Here is a 26,691-nt window from a genome sequence, read left to right as displayed (position 1 = left end):
GCCCTGTTGTTACTTTTAACATACTATATGAAATTATTTCTTTTTTCTCTTTTGTTTATCTCCCCTATGGTTTAGCACCTGTTATTACTGTATTTGATTTTGGTACCCTGGGTATTGTATATATGTTTGTATAATTAGGGAAGGGAAGGGGAACTTCAGAATGGTAAGAAAAATGATAAAAGGTGAACCAATGCAAGAGCGATACTTACAAGACAATATGTTGTAAACTAACTGAGGAGTGGGACTGGGAAGGAGGGAAGGTGGGAGAAAAATGAGGGAGGAGGTAGCAAGTTTGACAAGAAATCTGCTCACTACCTTATGTATGTAACTGTAACCCCTCTGTACATTACCTTGACAATATTTTTTTTAAAGAATACAATCTAATAGTAAAACATCTCTTAAACTTGCCATTCTATATCTTCATATCATCATTTTCTTCCCTTTGGTTTTATTTACTCTATTTCTGGTTCTATAGTTAAAGCCCTTTTTGCTAGATTATAAAAATAAGGTGGGGTGGGGGAGGAGAGAATATAACAAGGGAATTTGTCTTGCTTTGGATAGCAGGGAGAGAAACTTAGGAAAGAGATACCCAGCTAAAATCCAAAATTTAGTGGGAGATAGGAAGGTAACGTGTAGGAAAAAATGTAAAGAAGAGAAAAAGCTCAGAAAATTGTTAGAGAGGACCTTAATATTTCTCTGAGCCTGGCTAAACTTTTGACCTGTTTCTTACAGATTTTAGATTCTCCAACCTTCCTTTATAGCACTTAATTAGACAACATGTATATATATATTTTTTTTTTTCATTGCCTTGTAACCCCCCAGAATCTTGAACTCTTTTAAGGATTTCTATACAATGAATGACTTCTCACGAATCTAGAAGCTTCTCTTTAAAATGCTATCAAAAAAGAAACAGCTCCTCTAACACCTAGTCGTTTTATAAGAATGAAATCTTAGCCTAGATAGGAAACATTGGAAACAGAAATAGCCGTAACTTTATTGTGTTCCAGCTTTTGGACCATCCCATTAACCCACTCCAGCACTCAAAATGTCTTCTTTTGGTACAGGTAGAGTTCAATGTCTCTCTCCTATTTCATAATCACTATCAAGCCTGTAACCCAACCTTCTTAAGATGCTGATATCTGAGGATGGGAGTTCAAAGCCAACCTGGTTGGGCAAGAAAGCCCTTGAAACTCTATCTCCAATAACTATCAAAAGAAAACCAAAACAAGAAGCAAAAGCAACTTAGAGACAATGCACAGGCCCTGATTTCTGGACCCAGAATGGACACACACACACGTGCGCGCGCGCACACACACACACACACACACACACACACACACACAGACTCTTAATTTCTTAACTGGTCAACTAAAAATTGGCATTGTGGCACTTTTGAGAATACGATACCATTCTTAATTTATTTCCTAGAATAGTGACTTTGATTCCAATGATTATCTCCCTTGTCATTTCCTTTATTTCTTCTGAAGTTGATTCTATATTTAAAAAAACTCATTCATTTAATAAACATTTATGGTATTGTTTGAATAAGCAATACCCACCTTTATGGATGACTCTTCCTATCATAAGCAATTACAAATGCTTTATATGAAAAAAGTCCAACTTCCTTACTACAACTCCTTTTTCATAATTTTCCTTTACTTCTGAAATTATAAAATCGATACCCTATCATTTAAGACTCGCCCCACAAAATAAAAGATTTTATCTGACCCCCATGTAGTTGGTGAATTTTAAGTCGAGATTTGTAAATTTTTAGGAGTCCAAAGAAATGGGAGATAGATGAAGAAAATGTACTTTAGATTTTAGCAATTTTCATTTATATATACATGAAATTTATTTATTTATATACATATATACATGTATATATTGAGGCATGAAATAACAAAAAGTGATCTATTAAAAGAGATGATATCTATCAAAATCAATACAGATCTTATGTGTATCTATTTATATATGATTAAAGTATGGGTTAGAGATGATGCTATACAATGAAGCTCAGAATCAACTTTTATCTTAATGTAAAATATTGCATTAACAATCAGAAAATTGGTTAAGAAATGTACACACTGCCTTATGCTATGAAACTGTAACCCCTCTGTACATTACTTTGACAATAAAGAAGTATATAAATTTAAAAAAAAACATGAGAGTCAAACACACGTAGGAAACAAATTTGAGCATAACCAATTCCCTATCAACTTTTATAGCAGATGATAAATATTGGCTAATTAGAATGATCAGCTTTTGGAGCAGAACTTATCTCTATATCTTCTAAAGTATCCCTTTCTGAGTAATACTTCACAGAAATATTGTTATGATTTGGGGAAATTTTAAACAGTAGAAGCTATGCAGAATGCTATAAACATAGTAGTAACTGGGAAATTATAGTTTATGAATGAAAAAAGTCTCACTATTCACTGAGGAATCAAATGTTCACTTGTGATATATTCCTGAGAAAAACAATTTAATGGATGAAAGATGTATCTACACATCTTTACATCTATACATCCATATATCTATACATACATAATGCATATATAGGCCATATACAGATATATATGTACATACACATTCACACACACACACACACACACACACACATATACACTGTGTATAGTTTCAGAGGTTTAAGTCCATAGTGAGGTAGTTAACCACAATAGCTCACTTCATGTCAATCAGAAGGCAAAAACAGTGAAGGATCCACGACAAGATACAACCATGGTAACTTTCCCAGTAACTAATCCCTCCAACTGAGCCCCACATCCCAATATTTCCATTATAATGTAATATATAATGTCATCAAATTATGAAGTAAATTCAGTGATTATGTCAAAGCCTTCATGGATCCACTAACTGGGGACCAAACCTTCAATAATGAATCTTTTTAAGAACCATTATTATATTGAAGTCCTTACCTCAGTCAAGTAAAATTATCCCCCAAATATCAAGGTTACTGAATGCTAAAAAGCTAAATCATGTAATCCCTCATATCGACAAGTTAAAGAATAAAAGTACATGTCAATATAAGCACAACAAAAAAAAGAACAAACTTCAGCACTAAACTCTCAAGAGCCAGATGCCAGTAACTTACATTCACATCCCCACATGAAAAATAAAAATTGTAAGATCTCTACTCAAGAAATAACTAGTTGGCTGGGAAGGTGACTTAGTGGTAGAGTTCTTGCCTAGCTTACATGAAGCCCTGGGTTCAATTCCTCAGCAGAAAAAGCCAGAAGTGGTGCTGTGGCTCAAGATGTAGAGTGCTAGCCTTGAGCATAAAGAAGCCAGGACAGTACTCAGTCCCTGAGTTCAAGCCCCAGGACTGGCAAAAAACAAAAACAAAAAGAAATATCAGAATGCACAGGATTATGTCTGATATTTTACCTATGGGGAAATCTAATGATGATGGATACACATACATACCCAGGCTAGAAACAAGACTCTATTTTAAAAAGAAACATCGATTTTCTAATAGGACTTAAGAGTATTATCTTAGGAGTGTTTCTTAATGTTCAATACTGATTCAGCATTTGTTTAAAATTTTAAATAACATAATTCTATGTAATGTTATAAGGAAAAAACATTAAGTTGCAATTTTTTGTTGTACTGTTTTATTTAATTATATCCTTGATTCATTATTCAAAGGTGGCACATGCATGTTTATTTCTCTGATGCTCTTTCTCAGAATGACATTTACTTAAGTTGTCACTCCTTACTAAAAACAGTAGAACTAAAAAAAATCCTGACTGGAGATGTGGTTCAGTGCTTAGGAAGCATGAAATCATGAGTTCAAACTCCACTATCACAAAATTGGGGCTGGGAATGTGGCCTAGTGGTAGACTGCTTGCCTCTTACACATGAAGCCCTGGGTTCGATTCCTCAGCACCACATATATAGAAAAGGCCAGAAGTGGTGCTGTGGCACAAGTGGTACAGTGCTGGCCTTGAGCAAAAAGAAGCCAGGGACAGTGCTTAGGCCCTGAGATCAAGCCCCAAGACTGGCCAAACAACAACAACAACAACAATAACCAAAAAACCAAACTCCACTATCATAAAATTAAATTAAATTAAAAATCCTCAAAGTAAATAGAGAATAGTTACTTATTTATTGTCAAAGTCAGTGTGATATTACAGAAGAAAAAAATGGATCAAATATTCTTGATTATAATCAAGAATCCAGAGATATATTCATGAAAATAGAATTAACTTATTTCTGAAAAGTGGAAAATTTTAAGTTAAAATGGTAACACAAATTATACTTGTGTAGGACTCTAGAGCCCTATGGGAGGGTTAACTGAGTATGAGAGGATAGTTTGTGTGGTCAAATCTGATGCCAGTGGAAAACTGCTGGGTTTTGTGATGGCTTTGTTTTAGGGAAAACAGAATTCAGAATGCTTGATATTACAAAGTGATTATGTCAAAAGATATATGATATGTAATTTAACTACCTGATGTTTATCCACAGGTGCTGGAAATATATGCTCATACAAAAACCTACACATAGGTATTTATAACAGCTTTATTGATAATTGTAAAGCTTAGAAGAAACTTCAGTACCCTTCTCTCATAAACAAGGAAAGTGGTGAATAATAGCTTGCAGAGACATACACAAATGTCACATGATATTCTGTATGAAATCTGAAAGTAGAAAATGACTTCATTAAAAAACATAAGACATGAAAAAAATGATAAAAATTTCATTAGTAATGATGTATTCATGTTTGGTTTATTATGTACTGCAATAATGTAAGATGTTGATAGGAGGTGAGAGGGCATTTAAGAAGTATACTATATCTTCAGTATTTCCATATATTTAAAGTAGTTCAAAATGCATAATAATAAATTAAAAGACTAAATGTGTGTGTGTGTGTGTGTGTCCACACGCGCACGCGTGCACCTGTCAGTACTGAGGCATGAACTGAAGGCCTGGAAACTGTTCCTGAGCCTCTTCTTCTTTTTTTTTTTTTTTTAAATATGGCATTCTACCTCTTGAACCACAAATTCACTCCCACATTTGTTTCTTCTTAATTAGAGATCAGCATCTCACAAACTTTCCTGCCAATATAAATTCCTTATTTAGATATTCTTGTTAGTCACACCTTGCCATATAAACTAATATTATCACATGTAGTATTACATTTAGCATGTAATAAGGTAAAATTTATTCTCTTTCTATATAATTAATCTCCAGAGACTTTAGGGACACTTTTTTTTTTTTTTTTTTTTTTTTTGCTAGTTATGGGTCTATGAACTCAGTGTCTGAGCACTGTCCCTGGCTTCTTTTTGCTCAAGATTAGCAATTTACCATTTGAGACACAATGCTACTTCTGACTTTTTTTTCTGTATATGTGGTGCTGGGGAATCAAACCCATGGCTTCATGTATACAAGGCAAGCACTCTATCACTAGGCCATATTCCCAGCCTCTAGGGCCACATATTTTGAGGGCCACCTCTTAGCTTCTACAATCAAACAGATTCTTACTTAACTGCTGTATGATCAACATCATGCCAATCAAAATAGATTTGCAGAAGCTAGGTGGCCAGTTATAAAACTTTGTAGGATACACATGCTCTAAAATATTCAAAATATCTATATGATAATTGAGGAACTCATCATCTGAGTATAAATTTAGGGTTGTGATAGCCTTGGGAAAAAGAGACACCTTACCTAAAGTAAAGAAAAAAGTGAAGATAATTCTGGAGATAGGATTTTGAAGAGAGAAATAGTTGTTAGCAGCTTTGCAATTTGTTTTCTCCCTTTACAAATAACTTCATTAAGGTTGTAGCTATAGTTCAATGGTAGGGCACTTGCCTAACATATATGAGGTCCTGAGTTTGATCACTCCTACTACAAGAACAACTCATTTAAAAGAAGGAGATAGCCTGAATAAACCTTTTGTATATAAGCTAATTACAATCCTCCAGCAGAACATTATAATGATACTTATAAGAAAGAGTTATTATCTACAAGATACCTTCAGTCTCATATACATGACCTAATTAAGTTGCTTGTTTTAAATAAAATTATGGTACTGGGAATTGCAGACTAAGGCTCTCTAGAAAATACATAACCTTTGATATCAAAATATCATATTCATATACTTTTGTCATGCAGTTTTATGAGCAAGATAGCCCTTCCATATGTCATATATCACCTTGATACTCCATGTTACATTATGTCCAAATGGTAGCAGAAGCAAAATCTGAGAAGTAGAATTGGACATAGTTTCTTGTATTAGATTTCTCCACATCTTTCCTGATCTTTGTATTCCTATAATTCCTAGTAACATTTGATGCAGAGTGCACCATAGATTATTATTAATCTGAACAGAACAATATCACCCTTTTTATTTTTGCCAGGAACAGTGGTAAATGGCATAGTAAATAAATTAATATATTTATTGTACTAGGGACTTTAACAGGTGAAATGCATTATCTTAAAACCAAATTTTAAAGAAAATGCCAGAGTCAGCTTACAGTCATCTCCACATGGATATTTTTCATGACTTGTTCTTAATTTTTTTTTAATCATAAGATATTTACAATTTTGGCACTTATTAGGACCTGATCATTGGGAAGTAATGACGTTGCTCTTATTCAATCGGAGAAGAAAAAAAAAGTTGATTCTCAGGTTACTTACTTCCAGATTGGTCCACACTTAATGAACAAAGGTATCGATCCTAGCCACAGAGCAGGCTGAATTGCCTGAGAAACATAGCTCTAAATAACATAACACATTCGGCCAAAGATAAGGCCAGAGGGAAGGGGAACTAGACTAGAGGGAAGACAGACTATTAATTATGGCTTTAAGACCAGTTCTACCATTAAGAGCTGCAATTTACTTCATCAAATTCCCATTTCTATGACTGCCTCAGGAAAATTTCCACTGGGATCCTGGAAAATTTCTCTAAACCATATGTGAAAAGTTATACCAAAGTTAGGCTACACTAGATGCTGATAAATTTCCAGTAATTCTTTAAAGAAAGAAAAAATTGTGCACCTAGTCGATTAGAGGCCTGAAGAACTATGGCTCAGCTTTTGGAGAGATTTTGCTTGATTAAACACTAAGCCAGAATATGGTAGCTCACACCTGTAATCTTAGATACTCAGGAAGCTGAGATCTGAGACACATGATTTGAAGCCAGACATAGTAGAAAAGTCCATCACACTCTTATCCCCTAGCAAATAATCAGAAAAAGCCACAAGTGGTGTGGGGCATGCCCTCCTGGATGCCTTGCATCATTAAGAGGCAGTTCTCGCTGGCCCTGCCTCCCAGCCTTGGGACCACATGTAGCCAAGATGGCGCCTGGTGGTGAACCCTGAGGAAGTCCTGTGGGCCTTGACGTAGATGTAGGCCGCCCTTTAGGGAGGTCCCTCGGAGTTCCACCCTGACAGACAGCTCAGGCATCAAATCCCAGCCCCTATGTAGGTGCACGTACCCCTCCCCTTCCGCTGCCCTCCAACCCCCTTAAAAGAAGAGCTCATTGCCTCCATTAAACGAGTCTTAGCTCTGACTGGCTCTCAGGCTGTCTGTGTGTCCTCCGACGAGAGGGGGGCTGAGTGGCAGTCTATCAGCCCTCTTTTCCTCTTCCTGGCCTGTCCGGGTGGGGCGTGTTTTCCCGTATCTCCTGCAGGACAGGAGAGCCCGGGAGGCTAAAAAACCCCAAAAAAGTGGCACTGTGACTCAAGTGGCAGAGTGCCAGCTGTGAGCAAAAGAAGCTCAGAAACAGCACCCAAGCCTTGAGTTCAAGCCTCAGGACCAATCAGCAAAATCATCATCATCAGCGTCATCATCATCATCATCATCAATAAAAATAAATAAAAAAATAGAAAAGCATAAAACTGCTTTACACAAACTTGTTCTTCAAAATAAAAGCAATTGTAGAATATCACATGAAATAGGAAAAGTGGTTTATGGAAATGCATATTTGAGAGTTTTCTAAGAGGAAATAGAAAATTATTTAAAGACAAAATATAACAAGAAAGTATCTAGGGCTTGTATGTTCTTGCAAATGAGATATCAGGTTAATTCATCCGGTATAAGATTTAAAGTTTTTGTTTACTCTTCCCTCATAATTAACAAACACACAAGTCATCAATGTGGCTCAGATCAAGTAAAATTTCTTGGTTACTAAGTCCTTTAAGAAAAAAGTCTGTCTTATTACATAACTGTCTTTATATATAAATAGCTATGCAAAGGGGCAAACACGTCCATTCTCATAAGCCATCTTTCAATCTCTGTTAAAAGTACAGTAGCTCCAGTCCACGGAGAATTCTCTGTTACTGCGTACATTTTTTTTTTTTAATAATGCAAGGGTGCTAGTGTAGATTTACTTCTGTAATGTCCAAGTATGTTACAAAGTGCTTTCTGTGGTTCAGTAGTCAAATCACTAAAAGTTGGCAAGGCTGTTTTCTAAAAATAAATTTTAATGAACATATTTTATGATCTCTTCAAGTAATTATATTTTCCTTAGGATCTTGCATGGACCAGTATAAACCTTAAAATAAATAAAGTGTATATCTTTGCATTTCATTATTCTGTTTACTACAAGCTGACTCTATAAAAAATCACAAATTATAGCAAGTATTTTTATCATTAGTTGTACAAAGGAGTTGACATTTAACAAAGCAGTTTATACATGCAATATGTCTTGATCAATGTCATCCTTTCAACATTTTCACCCATGCCTCCCTTTTCCACTCCTTCCCTCAGTCTTCTTAATTTTGTAAGATATACAGTGGATTCTTGATTGCATTCTCAATTTTAAAATTTATGAGGAATTATAAGGAAAAATTCTATTGGAAACATTTGATAATCAATATCTAATGATTAATATGCAATTAAGTGCTCAATATCTAATTGATTTGCAATATTTGCTGAAAGCTATGAAAGGTAATTTGTGTTTGTAATCTCAGCTACTTAAAAGGCAGAGATTAGGAGGATTAAATTTCTAAGCCAAACAAGAAAAAAAGGGAGACTGTCTCAGCCAACAAGCTGAGAATACTATGTACTCTCATGGTTCAGCAAAAGAGAACTATTGGTAGGGGGAATATCCATTTGAGACTGACCCTGGGCAGGAATGCAAAGCTTATATGAAAAATAACTAAAACATAAAAAGGCTGGTGTGGCTTGAGTGTTAAAACACCCACCAAGCAAAAGGCTTCCCTGTAATGCAAATATGAAGCAGGCACTCTTGCCTCTAGGCCATATCCCCAGCCCCGCTGTAATGCAAATATTACTCAAAGGGGGGACAAATAACCTATTAAATGTATACTTTGTGTGAAAATATGAGTATTCATGAGTGGCATAATAGACTACAATTATGAAATAAATCATATTTTCCACATATTTTCTCTTATAGAATTAAATTTTTATATTCCATATGTATACTGGGAAGGAGTAAAACATTAATGTGATTGTATAAATGCTATCTATAAAGGAACTAAGCTATCAAAATAAAACTAATATTTGAACCTGAGCAGGTTTCATATGTATATGATTAACGCACACTTATTTTGTATTAAGTGTTCTTGCAAGAAAAATATTTTCATTAAATCCAGAAATATTTCTTATTCAAAATTATAATGAAATCCACTTTGTAGTCTGTTAAAAAGTATAATTTGCCTATGACATATGTAATTTGCAGTAATATACATTTTTTTTTTTTTTTTTGGCCAGTCCTGGGGCTTGGACTCAGGGCCTGAGCACTGTCCCTGGCTTCTTCTTGCTCAAGGCTAGCACTCTGCCACTTGAGCCACAGCGCCACTTCTGGCCACTTTCTGTATATGTGGTGCTGGGGAATCGAACCTAGGGCCTCATGTATACGAGGCAAGCACTCTAGCCACTAGGCCATATCCCCAGCCCCGGTAATATACATTTTTAACAAACATTATAATCAACTAGAAAAGCAATACAAAATTCTATACTGTGTGTTTACTTCTTACTAGAAAATCAGGTTATTTTATTTCTTCCAGAAATAGTAATTGTGTATCACATAAATCTTAGGTAGAAAGGTTATCAAATCTAGAATTAATTGATGAGAGGATTAAATTACATATGTATGGAATTTGTACCTAGGCTTCCCCTACTAAGTAATTTTTATTTGAGAAAACTGTTTTAGGGCAGGTAATATAATTAGACAACTACCATTACACACTAATTTATTCCTTAATATCCTATAGAATTAGATCATATGATTTATGTGCTATAAGGTATTTGTATCCAATAATGTGAGATTATCCCTTCTCTGATGATAAGAAGCTAAAATTGGATGTATTGTATAAGATACCACCACAGAAGGAATATCTACTCTGTCCCATCAAGCTTTTGGAGTGGATATTTTCAAGCTATATCTTATGATGCCTCAGGCACAGTGAATTTGAAAAGTAAGTTTCAAAATTTGTGAAGCAGAACTCTGGCCTTTAGTACTAAGATCCCAAGATGTTGGATCCCAGTGAGCTAAGTATTATAAAGAGGATTGTTTTAGATACATGCTTATTTGTATAAATTGCTATCCTGCTTGATAATCATAATAATCAACATTTATTTATTAAGTGTTATAATCCTCACGGTGCCATTTAACTACAAATGACTGAAACATGAACATTTCAATGAATGTTTAACAAATAAAAACTAATGACTAAGTCAAACCATCTAGAATCTGATACCATCAGCATTACTTAAAAAATCATATAACAAGAAAAGGAGAAGTGTGAAGAAGGAAAGAGGAAAAGAATCAAACAACGTAGCACAGAAAAGCTTGACAAATGGCACGTGTTTTGTGGACCTCCCTTAGCATCTCAGCAATTACTAAAGAAAAAAAAGTAAAAAAGAAAAGAGAATGTTCCTGCCTCTTGTTAGTAATCAATTTTCATTTGGTGAGAGATGCTAAAAAAGAATACAGTAAGAATATTAAATCTTTGAAACTTTCTTTTCCTTTTACGATGGATAGATAATCTGTTGGGAGGGGAATACACACACACACACACACACACACACACACACACACACACACACACACCATATATACAACTTCTCTGGCATGGGCACGAAAAGACCTTAAAGTCTTATTTCCTTTTGATAGTAAATCCCAAGTGATTAAAGTCTCTTCAGAAGAGGAAACAACCCTCAGTGTGACTGAGAAAGCATCATGAAAGTGGCACACATAAGGCATTTAATAAGGACATTTCCAGATGCCAAAGTATTATCATGTTCTTCTGAGACATGGGAAAATATTGAAGGCTAAAAATCCATCCTTTTCATTATTGCTTGGCCATGGCCCCTGTCTGAAATGTGTTACTCTTTCCATTGTTTCCCTCACCAAAGTGTTAGGCAGGGGTGATGCAGGCACAGATACTGATCGAGGTTGTCATTAATGCTGTCTGTGTTATTTAATCAAACATTAGGAGACATTCTATGATGGAATGCAACTGTCTTAGTATACTTTTTGCTGGTACAATCGAATACCTGAGACTGAGCAACATATGATTGTGAATTTATTTCCTCTCATTTCTAGAAGTTGGGAAGACCAAGCACAAGGCACTGGCATCTGGCAAGAATCTTCTGGCTGTATAATATGGTATAACATAAAAATCAAACAAACAAGAGTCTGGACATGTGTTCTGTAGCAGCATTAAATCTCGCCCATGAGGTTAGTCATCAGGCCACTCATGGACGTATTACTTCTGAGTAGACCTACCTCTTAACAATTCCACCAAATTTCTCCATCAATTTGGAGGGTATAAACACTGAAACCATAGCATTCTACACATAACATACTAAAACTTCTCACCTACAAAATATATCCAGTCCATGCCAAACATCATAAGCAATCTTAATTTGCCTCAACACTGATTTCACAATCTGATGTATCATCTAAGTATCATATAGGTGAGACTTGATACACAATTCATTATGTGCCAAGTCAAACTTCCACATTTCAAGCTATGGAATCAGCACAAGCTCTCCAAATGAAGCAATAATACAGGCACAAGACATGTATTCTCATTGTTTAAAGAATAGCTAAATAGGGGGGCTGGGAATATGGCCTAGTGGCAAGGGTGCTTTCCTCATATACATGAAGCCCTGGGTTTGATTCCCAGCACCGCATATATAGAAAATGGGCAGAAGTGGTGCTGTGACTCAAGAGGTAGAGTGCTAGCTTTGAGAAAAAAAAAAAAAAAAAAAAAAAAAAAAAAAGCCAGGGACAGTGCTAAGACCCCGAGTCTAATGCCCAGGACTGGAAAAAAAAAAAAAAGAATAGCTGAATAGACAACAAGATTGCTAAATCAAGTATTTGCATTTGATTGATAAATAAGCTTTTAGTTACCACAGAAGTTATTTTGATATTTTTATGGATCTGTGATATATTCTGGATATGTTAGAGTATTACATAGTTACTGTTAGATAATTAAATTTTATTTTTATCTCAGATAGTAGGGGACAAATAATTGTTATTTGAAATAAGAAATAATGGCTGCTTAGTAACCACTTAATCTTCAAGGTTGATACATAGTAACTATAAGCTTTAATTGTCAAAATGCATTTCAGGATTCTCATGAAATTTTACATAGTTGATTCTATTCTTGCAATCCAAAACATGGCAGAATAATTCCCATGGTCCTTAATGTTAGAAGTTATATTCAAAAGTAAATGTTGGCACAAATGAATCATTGAACTTCTAGAAAAGGTTTTTATGTAGTTTCTAAGTACTGTAATATAAAAAAGTGATGTAATGCACAAAACTGTCCTATGACCAAATTTGTGGATTACTTTCTGTGAAGGAAAATTTTACGTACAAAATAAAATGACAAGCGATACAAGATCTTGAAATAAAAAAAAATACAACTGCTCCTTGTGTTTGAAAATGACAGATTCAAATGATAAATCTAATTCAATCAGCGGAACCCTAATAGCCATCACAATTTGACAAAGTGACCTGTAGCTTGACAGAGGAATATTTATTAGCCTTTTCCCAATTAAAAAATGTATAAGCAATTCCTTATTGAGCAAATAATGAATGCTCCCACAAAAAGCTTAAATGACTATGATTACAAAGGACAAAAATCAACCATGTTTTTTAAAATTATTAATTATAAGAAATACTTATTTTCTGCAAGAAAGAAACACTCAACCTTGAATAAATTGGAAACAAGCATTTCCCCCTGTAGAAATGTTATTTTATTTTTCAATATCTTCTACATTAAGTTAAAGAAATTAATGTTGGCTCTAAATACATTTTTAATTTTCAAACCAATTTAGAAATGTTTACATCTTTGGATTTATTACCTATTGAGACATTGTTAGAATCTTTTTTGCAAAATCTTTTTTCCTTCAGTCTGAACATATTGACAATCTCAAAATGGAAACTAATTATAAGAAAGACTTGAAAGTAAAACTTTTGGATAAACATAAAAAATCTCAAATATTCTATCATGCAATCTCAAAACAGATTTTACTCAACTGCCCTAGTAAATGTTAGAATTATTTTCTGTGTTCCTGTTGTGTGTCTTTTTACTCAGAAAACACATTGATGGTCTCTAATATGGAAAGCAAAATGAGTTTTGAAAATAAACCTTAAATTGCAAATTCAAGGCCAGCATAAGCAAAGCTGGAAGACTGTATATTTCAAAAGCAAAATAGAAACAAAAGGGGTGGTGGTATAGCTCACGGTGGAGAAAGAACACTTGCATATTTATTATTAGTGCTTTTTCTTTTAATTCATGATGATTAAATTGCTCTTAAAATATAGGCATAGATTATGTTGAACATTTCTTAAGTTCTAATACAGCTATTTTAATATATTAATTATGTGTATTACACAGTACTTCTGATTTCCCTGTGAACACAGATTGAACTGAATTCATTTATTTTGATATTATGCATAATCATGATCATTACACTTAAAGTATTTGATACTGTAATATATTCTATATTTATTTGTATTAGCATTAAGAAATAGGTAAAGTCATGTTTTATTACTAAAATGATAGTTTATCTTGATAAATACTTTCTGCATAGTTGGAAATAGTGTGGAATGGAGTTATAGGGTATGTTATTTATGTCAATATTATTGACAGTGTTTACTAGATACTATATTTTTAATCTTTCTTTTGTCTATTATTTTTTCTCATAATTTGTATAGTATAGAGCATAGTATATTACTTCCCTGTTTTATTTACTAATTTCTCAGCTTTAGAACCACCAAGTATTATTATCTGGGATTTATATATTTATTGGATTTATATATTTGATATATATTTATATATTTCTGGGACATACATATTTGACAAGTTTATTTGATGAAGTACATGTTTTTTTTGTTTTGTTTTTTTTTGCCAGTCCTGGGGCTTGGACTCAGGGGCTGAGCACTGTCCCTGGCTTCTCTTTGCTCAAGGCTAGCACTTTGCCACTTGAGCCACAGCGCCACTTCTGGCCATTTTCTGTATATGTGGTGCTGGGGAATTGAACCCAGGGCCTCATGTATACGAGGCAAGCACTCTTGCCACTAGGCCATATCCCCAGCCCCTGAAGTACATGTTTTTCCATTGCAAAATAACTCTCTTATATCTGATGATACTTCTTTATCTTTCCAATTAAAATCAATATATCAATATTCAACAATCAGGGCATGTATCTAAGTTTGGGTGGTATAAATTTATTTTTTACAGAAAGTGTAGATCTAATTTTTATCCAGTTTGTAAATCTGTGTTTTTTTAAGTATGTCACATATATGTTTGACATAAATATTAATATACTTGGTCATAAGCCTCTCATTGCAATAACCAATTTTTGTCTCATTTTGTTATTTTTCTTTCTCATTTCTAGTTTTCATTTTAAAATAGTTTTAATATTCTATTTTATTTTTGTACTAATTTCACCTATTCATCTTTCCCTCTATTTTACATGTTCTATACCAATTAAATCCTGAAGCAGTAGTTTTCGAACCCAAATGATAAGTATGATATGACAAAATGTTTGAGAAGTATGATAGGACAAAGTGCTAAAAAGGAAAGAAGAAATTTCAGTTGTTCAAATAAACATGCTCTATTTTCCATTTCTATATATTTGACTTCATACTTCTTTTCTCCCATTTGGCAAAGAAAAAGAAACATTTTTCTTTAAAAAAAAATACTAAGGCCATTGAACAATGCAAGCAAGAGGCTTTCATACACTTCAGATACATTCCTTTGCTTGACCCTATTTCTCCATGGAAGAATTCTTGTAGGTAAGAGTAGCTTAGAAGAAGGAGGCCAACCAATGTGAAGCTATTCCATAAAGTATCTTCTGTTTTAAGTCATAGAGAAATATGCCCTACAAGGTCAGACAATAGGACTTCAAAGGAGCCTGGTACCCATGGATTGTGACTGACTCCTGGGGAAGTAACTTGGTTGGAACAACAGGAGTTTGATCCTAAATTAGCCATCAGAACCACCTCCACACTTTAGGAGAAAAATAAAAGGAAAAAAAGCATCCCCCTCAAGATTTTTATGCATGTATTATCAAAATAGAAAGCTCTGAAAATATTTATAAAGAGAAATGTGTACCTTCATGGTACAACCTAGTTACCTTCTCAGAAGCTAGAGCAAACTGAATTTTTTGAGGACTGGAAGAACAAAATAGATTATGTGAGAACAAACCAGTTAAACTAGGAGTTTTCATTTTTAAACTCAACATCAAGGTGTTTTATTTTTCCAAATTGAACATATCCAGTTAAATTAGCAGTGTTAAAATTATGGGCATTGTTTACACATTTTAGGCCATGTTTTATTTTACTTTATTATTTCATTTATTATTACATTCAAGTAGATGTACGAATGAATTTGAGTTTAACATGTCTATTTATCTGCTTAAAAAAAAAATCTTGATTACCAGGTGCCGGTGACTTACTCCTTTAATCAGGCTACTCAGGAGTCTGAGATCTGAGGATCACTGTTCAAAGACAGCCTGGTCAAGAAAGTCTATGAGACTCTTATGTCCAATAAAATACTCAGAAAAATCCAGAAGTGGACTGTGGCTTAAGTGGTACAATGCTAGACCTGAGTTACAAAGAGGCATAGGGAGAGTGTCCAAGCCCTGACTTTTTAAGCCCCAGGACTGGCAAAAAAAAAAAAAAAAAAAAAGGCATCCCAATCAAATCACACATCTCATTTTTCTCCCAGTGGACTCAAACACATACTTCTCAAATTTTCAACTTCCTGTAATCTTACAAAGGGGGTTGAGCTATCTGTGCAGGAAAGTTTGTGAGACTTATCCCCAGTTAATAAAAATTATATAAGCCAAAGGAGTTGTGGAGCTATGGCTCAAACGGTGGTGTTTTGAGCATAAAAGCTGAAAGGCAGTGCCCAGGCCCAGGTAGTGCCAGTGCCCTGAGTTCAAGCCCTAGGATCAGCACACACACACACACACACACACACACACACACACACACACACACAATTTGTACTTCATTTTTCAAGTGTCAACATTGAGCAATATTACTGCATGCATCTATCATTTCTCTGTACATTCATTCCCCTTTTTCATTTTACCCGTATCTTTACCCATAAGACATCTTTCAGCTTTCTCCTTTTCATTTCCTTAAAGTACAATCAAATTGAACATTGCAAAATAGTGATTAGTCCCCCGCCCCCCGTGGGGGGGGAGGGAATGACTAACTATACTGATAGATAGCAGCTACCTATATGTGATAGGGAAATGCAAAGGAAACCTAAAATACAAACTGGAATGACAAAGTCTCTAAGACTATATATATATATATATTGGTTTTTGTTTGTTTTCTTTTTTTTTTTTTTTTTGGCCAGTCCTGGGCCTTGGACTCAGGGCCTGAGCACTGTCCCTGGCTTCTTCCCGCTCAAGGCTAGCACTCTGCCACTTGAGCCACAGCGCCGCTTCTGGCCGTTTTCTGTATATGTGGTGCTGGGGAATCGAACCTAGGGCCTCGTGTATCCGAGGCAGGCACTCTTGCCACTAGGCTATATCCCCAGCCCTGTTTTCTTATTTTTTATTGTCAAAACACAGAGGGGTTACAGTTTCATATGTAAAATAGTGAGTACATTTCTTATCCAACTTGTTCTCTTCTCCCTCATTTTCCCCCTTCTCCTACCCCACATTCCTACCCCACCCAGTTGGTTTATACCATATAGTTTTGTAAGTATTCCTGTTGCATTTGTTTTTCTTTTTATCCTTTGTCTCTCAAGTTTGGTATTTCCTTTCACTTCCCTTGTTCCAATACATGTGCATACAATATCCAGGGTACTAAAATCCATTACAGTGATATCAGGGGTAAAAACCACAGGAAGGGAATACAAAAAGAAAAAGAAAAAGGTATGGTTTCACATGGCATGTTGACAATAACTACAACAGTGATATACCACTTGTTTTCATAACCTGAAATATTATGATCTTCTTCTAGGACCATCCTAGATGTGTACTAATTATTCCATATGAGGGAAACCATACAGTCCATGTTTCTTTGTGTCTGGCTCACTTCACTTAGTATGATTTTTTCCAAGTCCTTCCATTTCCTAATGAATGGGGCAATATCACTCTTTCTGATAGCGGCATAGAATTCAATTGTGTGTATGTACTACATTTTCTTGATGCACTCATCTACAGAGGGGTATCTGAGTTGGTTCCATATTTTAGCAATGACAAATTGTGCTGCGGTGAACATGGTTGTGCTTCTGGCTTTAGTGTGGCATTGCTTGTAATCTTTTGGGTAGATGCCCAAAAGTGGGGATGCTGGGTCATAGGGGAACTCTATGATCAGCCTTCTGAGGAACCTGTATACTGCTTTCCAGAGTGATTGAACAAGCTCACACTCCCACCAACAATATACTAGAGTTCTCTTTTGGCCACATCCCCTCAAGAATTTGTCATTATTAGCTTTCCTGAAAATGGACATTCTTACTGGGGTGAGGTGGAATCTCAGTGTAGTTTTGATTTACATTCCTTTTATGACCAGTGATGTAGAACACTCCTTCATGTGACTTGACCATTCTTATTTCCTCTTCAGAGAAGTCTCTTTTTAGGATATTAACCCATTTGTTGAGGAGGCCGTTGGTTCTTTGAGGATTTTTTTTGGAGGAATTTAATTTTTTTAGTTCTACATATAATTTAGATATGAGGCCTTTGTCCATTGTATAGTTGGTAAAGATCTTCTCCCAATCTGTGGGCTTTCTGTTTATGGTGCAAGCTCTGTCCTCTGCTGTTCAGAAGCTTTACTGTAGTTTGATGCAATCCCACTTGTCTAACCTTTCCTTGATATGTTGCATTTCTGGGCCTTTATTAAGAAAGTTTGTCCTGTGCCAAAGAGCCCAAGTGTTTCTCCTATTTCTTCTTGTAGTGTTTTCAGGGTATCTGATTTTACCTTGAGGTCTTTGATGCATTTGGAATTGATTCTAGTGCAGGATGATATATAAGGATTTACTTTTAGTTTGTTACAGGTGTTGAACCAATTTTGCCAGCATCATTTGATAAAGAGGCTGTCTTTCTTCTATCATATTCTTTTAGCTCCTTCATCAAAGATTAAGTGGCCATATGTCTGCAGGTTCATTTCTGGATCTTCAGTTTTATTCTGTTGGTCCTCAGGCCTATTCTTGTGCCAATACCAAGCTGTCTTCATTACTATTGAAATTACTATTTTATTACTATTTATTTTATTATGATTTATTACTATTGAAATTCCTCCAGCACTGTTCTTTCTACTTATGATGGATTGTTTTTGCTATTCAGGGTCTTTTATTGATCCATATGAATTTCTGGATTGCTTCCTCTATTTCCTTAAATAATGGTGTTGGGATATTGTTGTGAATTGCATTGAATATGTACATAATCTTTGGAAGTACTGCCATTTTTACAATGTTAATCCTCCCAATCCAGGAGCGTGAGAGGCTTTTCCATTTCCTTAGTTCTGCATTAATTTCTTTTTTCATGTTTTTAAAGTTCTTATCATAGAGGTCTTTTATTTCTTTGGTTAGGCTTATTACTAAGTATTTTGGTTTTTGAGGCTATTGCAAAAGGAATTGCCTCCTGATTTTAGCCTTGCTCTTTGCACTGTTGGCACCGATTTTTAAGGATTTATTGAAAGCCATTGATTTTTAAGGGTTTATTTTATATCCTGCTACTTTGCCAAAGTTTTGGATCAGCTCAAGTACCTTGGGAGTAGAGTCTATGGGATTCTTTAGATACAGGATCATGTCATCTGCAAAGAAAGAGAGTTTAACTTCATCTTTTCCTATTCGGATTTCCATTATGGCTGCCTCTTGCCTTATTGTTCTGGCTAGCAGTTTTAGTACTATGTTGAAGAAGAGCGGAAAGAGGGCACATCCTTGTCTTGCTCCTGATTCTGAAGGAAATGGTTTTAACTTTTCACCATTAAGTATAATGCTAGAAAATATATTATTATTAAACTTAAAAAAATTCACAGGTAACAACAGCCTTGTAGACCAGACCTAAGTATAGGAATTTCTAGAAGGCAATCTCAAAATAAGTAGTCAAACCCCAATACCTTACTTTGTTCTCACTCTGGAGATAGATAATTGGCTGTTTGTGTAGTGGAAGGGGTATTATAGCAGGTACCAACGGTTTTTGTTGCCACAGATTGAAAGCAGGGGGAAACCTGGCCTCAGTTCCTTCTATTTATGTCTCTACAGACGAAATGGGTTTATTTGACCTTAGTCTCCAATTCTAGGATTCCTACATTTTCATTTTGGACACTTTGTACCATATTCCAAATAAAGTGATATTGTGAAGGGCCTGGAAAGAACATTTTTCCCATGGTAGTAATGGGGAAGACAGCACTCAGTACTTCTTTGTGCTGTTTTCAGATGTGTTTGGGCTTTAAAATTGCCTTAGTTTTCATATGGAGAATTGTGGGTGAGCAGTGAGAAGGTGGACATAGTTAATACACTCTGAAGTCTGAGGCAGTATCAGGCTCTCTGACCATCCATTGTCCCAGGGTGGATCAGGTGGTCCCTTGTTAAAATAAGAGTTCTTTTCACCTAGAAGGAGTTCTAGCTCTTCTTGTTGGCTATTCTCTTTAGAGAAGTTGTTGGGTTTTTTTGTCTCAAGATGAAAAGTGATGGCATTGGCTGTCTGAGAGGTAATGTGCCTTTTGTCACAAGATACTTATTGACAGCAAAAATTGTCTTTCCTGTAGCTGAAGATGATTGAAAAGTGGACTGCAGACCAAAGGCTATAGATGTAAAGTGAGGGGGAATTTAGGTACCAGCCTTTTATCCTGCTTTTAGCTAACTCATAAGCCAAGTAAAATGAACTTTAAAATTTCCTCTCCCACAGTCACCATAATCACTGTTGATTAAAAAGCAAATAAGATAGAACTATCTACAACCCTGTATGGAAAGAAAGGAAAACTACCAGATAGAAAGAGTAGAGTCTCACAAGACAGTCCACCCCTACATTTGGTTGATTACCCATCACCATCAGGCTGCACTCCAGAGCCAGAGAAATCAACTGTTGGGAACCAGATGGCTCCACTCAAAATAACCATACCATTGTCCTGTATCTCTAATTCTTCCTCTATTTAAATCCAATGCTCATGTTTACACTAAAGATGGCTGAAGTTGATATAAAGTGCCATCTTTCTGTGACTTCATGTCATGTAATAATCAACTTTCTTTGCCATATTGTTTTTCCAAATGAACTTTCTAGTCCCACATTTACTTTGTGTCTTACTGAATTCATCTCTCACTGGATTCAGAAACTTTGCTAGGTACCTGTACTGACTTTCCAGTGACAATCCTAAGATCCTCTGCAAATCCTGACTGGTCAAGTTCCAAGTCGGCTCTAGCTTTCCTTTCTTCTCCCCCTCCTGTTTCAATACATTTGTTTAGGGGACATTACTTAAAACCCAGGGCACACCCCTTTCCTTCTCTCCAATGAGGGAAATGTTCTCAAACCTAGACCAAGTAGAACAATTAGGACAACTAAAATAACCAGGATACTCAAATTTAGACTTCAGAGACAACCTAAAATCCCTAAATTTCAGTGATAACCTACAGACCCTAAAATTCCTACGCTTCAGATTTTCTTTCTAAAGTGACTGAAACTCAAAATAAATTAGAAAGCTGAAGTTCAAACAAAAATGATTAGAAAGCTTTAAGAGGCTTTCCCAAGTACTGTATTGAACAAACCAGAGTACCTAAATGCTTCTTACCCAGTTTGTAAGAAGGCCATGCCCTGAGGTCCGTAATCCAATTAAGAGACAAATTACATTTTAGACAAACATTTTTTTCTTTTTTTAATAGTTGCACAATTAACCTCTTAGCTGCTAGCTTGATGCAAACATATGTAACAATACACAAATTTAAAAATATTTTTATTCTACACAAAACTTATACAAATGTATGTTATTTTTGCTTAAATTCATTTAAATTTTTTAATAAAGGAATGAGCAGCATCTTCTAAATACTTTTAAGTTTTATCAGATTTCTTTTTCTTTTTTGTGACAGGATGCTGCTGTCCTAGACTTTCAGAGTTTTTGATTACCTGTGCTGTGCTGGTATAACCTCCATCCACCATAGGATAGAGTTCAGGCATCTTTGCCTGTTTCTGTGTGAAAGAGCAGGCATACTTAGGTTTTATTTTTTGTTCTTCTTTTGTTTTGCTTTGGTTGGTCAAGCTACCCTTTGAGCTTGTTTTTAATGTTAATTTAATAATGTGTGGGTTTTTTTTAACAAATAACGAAGCTAAAAAATTTTAGAATTGTTGGTGCTTAGTAGACTTGATAACTATTTTTAAAATGCGTGAATTTAGTAAAATCCTTTTCTCTTCACTATGCATGTATAACTGTTTATAAGCTGGCTTCTCCCTTCTCCAGTGGTATACAGAATTGTGCCGCTTTGAGGTTTGGTTATTTTTCCCTTCAGTAAAAATTTTGGTACCTTATTTGATGTTTACATTAAAATGTGACATTATAAAAAAAAAGAGACAAATTACATTAGAATTAATTAGGCCTATGTACTATAATACATTAATCTACAGAGGAAAAATGTGTGTTTTTTTGGTTTGGCTATTTTATATTATTCATTAACAAAATCTACTCCTATAAAGACATATAAACAAGTCTTTCTCTCTCTTAGACTTACTTTAGAGTACATAAGGGCTTAACTTTTCATAATAAGCCTTATCCTTTTTCACCTTAACTTTAAACCTCTATTCTACTTTATTTCAGCAGATAGTACTACTTAAGATTCTGTTTCTATTTCTCTAAAATGTAAATTTTCTAAATTTCTGTTTTGGTGAGGACTGCCTAACATATGCAAACTTTTACTAGAGTGTTAGAACACAGACCTATCTCTGACAATTCCAAAACAAAAGGCATCACTTCACAATTGATTAAAGAGAAGATACACAGTGGAAAATGTAGGAAAGAGACTTCATTCAGCAGAGCATACTGAGAAGGAACAGAGAACCAGCGTCCTACACCCTGTGTTTGAGGAGCTACCAATAGGTTGGTTGATTACATAAGGAAGAACAAAGCAAGGGTCCAGGCCTTGCATTGCTGGTGATCACCGTCAGGCTGCTGGGTTGATAATACTCTCAGGATTGGTGATGCTAACTGTATTCTGCCCTAGGAAAGTTGCTGCTGCCTTGGGAACGAGTTACTTTCAACTCCTGCCAAAATATGTTTAGCTGTCCAACCTCTTGTTTCTGGAATTCAAGTGAGTAGAAGAGAATGACTTACAGAAAGGAAGTCAGGAAGGCAAGCCATAATTAATGACTAGGTTCTTCCTTTTATGTCAATGAGTAGAGACTTCTACCCAGAATTCCAATGGTGTAGAAAAAGACATTATAAACACGAGAGGTTGATCGTCCATTGATTATAATATCTGACTTGAAGGCAGAGGATTAGCACTTTTAGATACATTCCCCCTATACGTTGAAATGTCATTCAGCAAGAATTTGACCTGAAGTTGAAGGCAGCAAAGGAGATGTCGCAGAGTGTCTATTGGGAAAAGAAAAGATTTCCAGGATGAAGAGGAAACACCAAGATCCCAGGAAATTGGATTAATGACTAAATAAATTTCCAAATAGCCCACAGAAGAGAAAAAAAAAACACATAACACTACAGCAGTGATTTATTTGGTGTAGGAAGACAAAGCAAGGAGAAAGGGGGAAAACAGAGAAAGGAAGATGATACTATTTGATAAGCAGTCAAAAGCAGGTGCTGAGACTTAATGAATGGTTTTCAAGAAGTATTGATGTCTTCTAGTCACAATTAGTCACCTGAGTGTGTGCTTGCTTAAATTTTTTAACTATACTGTTCTGATGCTATTATCCATGCAGAGATACCCATGGTCTGAATTGTCTGAATAAAGAAAGTTTCAAGATATATGGATCCCATTTTTCTTGCGTGGCCTTATTTAAGTTCTTATTCACAGATCTACATGCTATAAGTGATTTCTATTTTCAGATTCAGTTTCTCCTCTAGAGGAACTGCATGCTATTTTAAATGAGAAGGGAAGATGACATATTTTCACTCATGAGTTCTATTTACTGCTGTTCTAGTGAATTTTTTGAGAACTTGACTTACAATTATTTTGATGTGTTTTCTAATTTTACATCACCATAACCATTCAACATCAGAATTTTACCTCACCATAGCCATCCAATATCAGAAATTTACCTGATACATTTTGAATTTTACTTTACCCTAGCTATCCAATGTCAGAAGCAGAAGCAAGGAGGTAGACATGCCAGTCTTCATTGACCCATTGGGTGTCTTTAGACCCAAGTAACGAGGCAGTGCTATAGGAAAAGCAACCTCCAACTTTCTTGGCAATGCAGTAAAAATACTTAACAGGGAAATAGCTTGCCAGTAATTATGTTACTTTATTCATTGACTCATAACATTTAGATGTAATGGACAAAATTGAGTCAATAAGGGATATGTATATGTCATGAATATTTGTAAAAAAATTCTTTACATTTGGAAAACATATTTGCTATAACAAAGTTAAGGTCATGTAATAATATATTAAATGTTTTATTAAATGTCTAAGTCATATTATCCATCCCTGTTGCTTTCTTTTTATCCCTTTCACCTTTCTATCCAAAGTATTTCTCAACAGCTTTCAGTAGGTTTCCTTATGCATTTTTCATACACCAGCTCAAAGTATTTCAATATTCTTCAGCTGCCAACATTCTTTTTGAAATGGAACTATTGAACATACACACATAAATTAAAGACAAGAGTTTTTTTGTGCCTTCCTGGATGTTCCTTTATGCAATTCAATGTATACAACATATACAACTTTTTAAAACCAGGTAAAAGACTATAGATATCAGCATGTTTTATCTCAATATCTTTACTTTTTATTGAATGTTTTAGGATATGTGATGTCAGACACAGTCTTTCTAATCAAAATACAAGTTTTACTAGGGCTCTTTAGCACAGGTCAAACTTTCGTAATAAAACCCAGAAACACAACAAACCAAACAAAGGCTGGATAAATGGGATTGCATTAAACTGCAGAGCTTCTGCATGGCAAAGGACATCGCTAGCAAGATATAGAAAACCCACAGACTGGGAGAAAATCTTCACTAGCCATACAACAGACAAGAGCCTCATATTTAAAATATTGCCTACAGCTCAAGAAATTAAATTCCCCAAAACAACCCCCCAAAGAAACAACCACTCCATTAAACAGTGGGCTAGAGACTTTAAGAGAGACTTCTCTAAAGAGGAAATATGAGTAGCCAAGAGACACATGAAGAAACTCAACATCTCTAGCTATAAAAGAAATACAAATCAAAACAATACTGAGATTCAACCTTACACAATTTAGAATGGCCATTATCAAGAAAACTAATAACAACAGATGCTGGCAGGAATGTGGCCAAAGAGGAATCTACTACACTGTTGGTATGAGAGCAAACTTGTCCAACTACTTGGGAAAGCGGTATGGAGGTTCCTCAAAAGACTAAACAAAGAGCTCCGCTAGGATATAGCAATCCTACTCCTGGGTATTTACACAAATGACCACAAACAAGGCCATACAAAAGCCACCACCACAACGTTCATTGCAGTATGTTTTGCACAGCTAAAATACAGAGCAAACCCAGAAGCCCAGTAATAGATGACTGGATCAAGAAGGTGCTGTATATATGCACAATGGAATTTTTTGCTTCCATTAGAAAGAAGGACATTGCTCATTCATTCATTAGGAAACGGAAAGACTTGGAAAAAAAAAATCATACTAAGTGAAGGGAGTCAGACCCAAAGAAAGTAGATTGGGTGATTTCGCTCATTTGTAAGAAGGAGAATATGTCTATGATATTCTTAGCAGGGATCTCAATAACCCAACTGCTTGGTGCATAGGACCATATATAATGAAGTATATCAACATGAACTCCAATATATGGAAAAAACAAGAGGTTCTTATTATGTCCTGTATGTAGCTCTGTTTGTTTGTTTCTCTTAGCTTTCTGTACCCTGTGTTTTGTAAATAAGATTATTCAATATTTTTAAGGGAAAGAGAATCACAGAAACAAAGGGACAAAGGATGAACCAATGTAACACTGATATTCACTTGACACTATGTTGGATATGAATCGTACAAATTGGAGGGAGGAGGGAGTGAGAAGTGGGGAAATAAGAAAGAATGGGGTAACAATGATTTAAAAATGTACTCATTACCTTACTTATTTAACTGTACCCCCCCACTCATCATCTTTTCAATAAAAATGAATTTAAAACAAATGCAATTTCTTTGCAATGTTCAATTAGAGGCCAAAATCAATAACATGAGTCAAATATATTTTCCTATGTGAACTCCTACAAAAGCATCATTGCTTGTTTAATTACTTTGTGAGAAACTTAAAATTCTTGAGACTCACTTTATACCATGTTAAATATATCATCTTAATGAAATTTACATGAGCATTAATACATCCTAGATATTTCAAGTTACATATACTTCATAATAATGATCATAATTCATTACCTTATGACTAAATTCAGGAACAAGATTTAACGAAAGTTGTAATGATTACAGCCACTATAATATACTGAAAATATAACATTTAATGCAGGTTTTCTTTGACTGAAGTTCATGAGCTATCAGAATATTTTTAAAAACTGGTAAGTCTGGCAGTCTCCAACTATCCAATTGGTCTTTCCAGATGTTTTTATTTTTACATACTTGCATATTTTAAGTAGTACATGTAATAGAAAAGAACACTGTATATTTTCTTTGCCTGGCCATAGTGTAACTATTCTCAGACTCATGGTCCTTTTATTCAGGGATGGGCAATGTCCTGTCTGAAGGCCATGTAAGGTTCTTATTCAGTTAGTGACAAATCAGACATATAATGTTTCTTGTCAGCTGACTGCCCTCAGGCCATGCATGCATTGATAATTTTGTATAGGCCATAATGATGTTATAAATATCCAAATGGCCTTTGGCAGGAGAGAATGATTCCCAATCCCAGAAGTTTAATAGTATTCTTAAATCACAGTTACTAAGGATTTACTTATAATCATTACTATTTTTAGATATAATTTAAAACTATTTATTTCTTATTTATTAAAAAAGAAGACACATTACTTTCAACCATTAACCACTGGCTGCAAGACAAAATAAAAAGGAAACTTCGTTTTAAAGTTTAATATCAGGAAAGACATTATGTTAACCTTCCTACAGGGAT

The sequence above is a fragment of the Perognathus longimembris genome, chromosome 7, assembly GCF_023159225.1.
Source record: "Perognathus longimembris pacificus isolate PPM17 chromosome 7, ASM2315922v1, whole genome shotgun sequence".
In the NCBI taxonomy this organism is placed as follows: domain Eukaryota; kingdom Metazoa; phylum Chordata; class Mammalia; order Rodentia; family Heteromyidae; genus Perognathus; species Perognathus longimembris.
Note: the sequence above shows the minus strand (reverse complement) of the source record.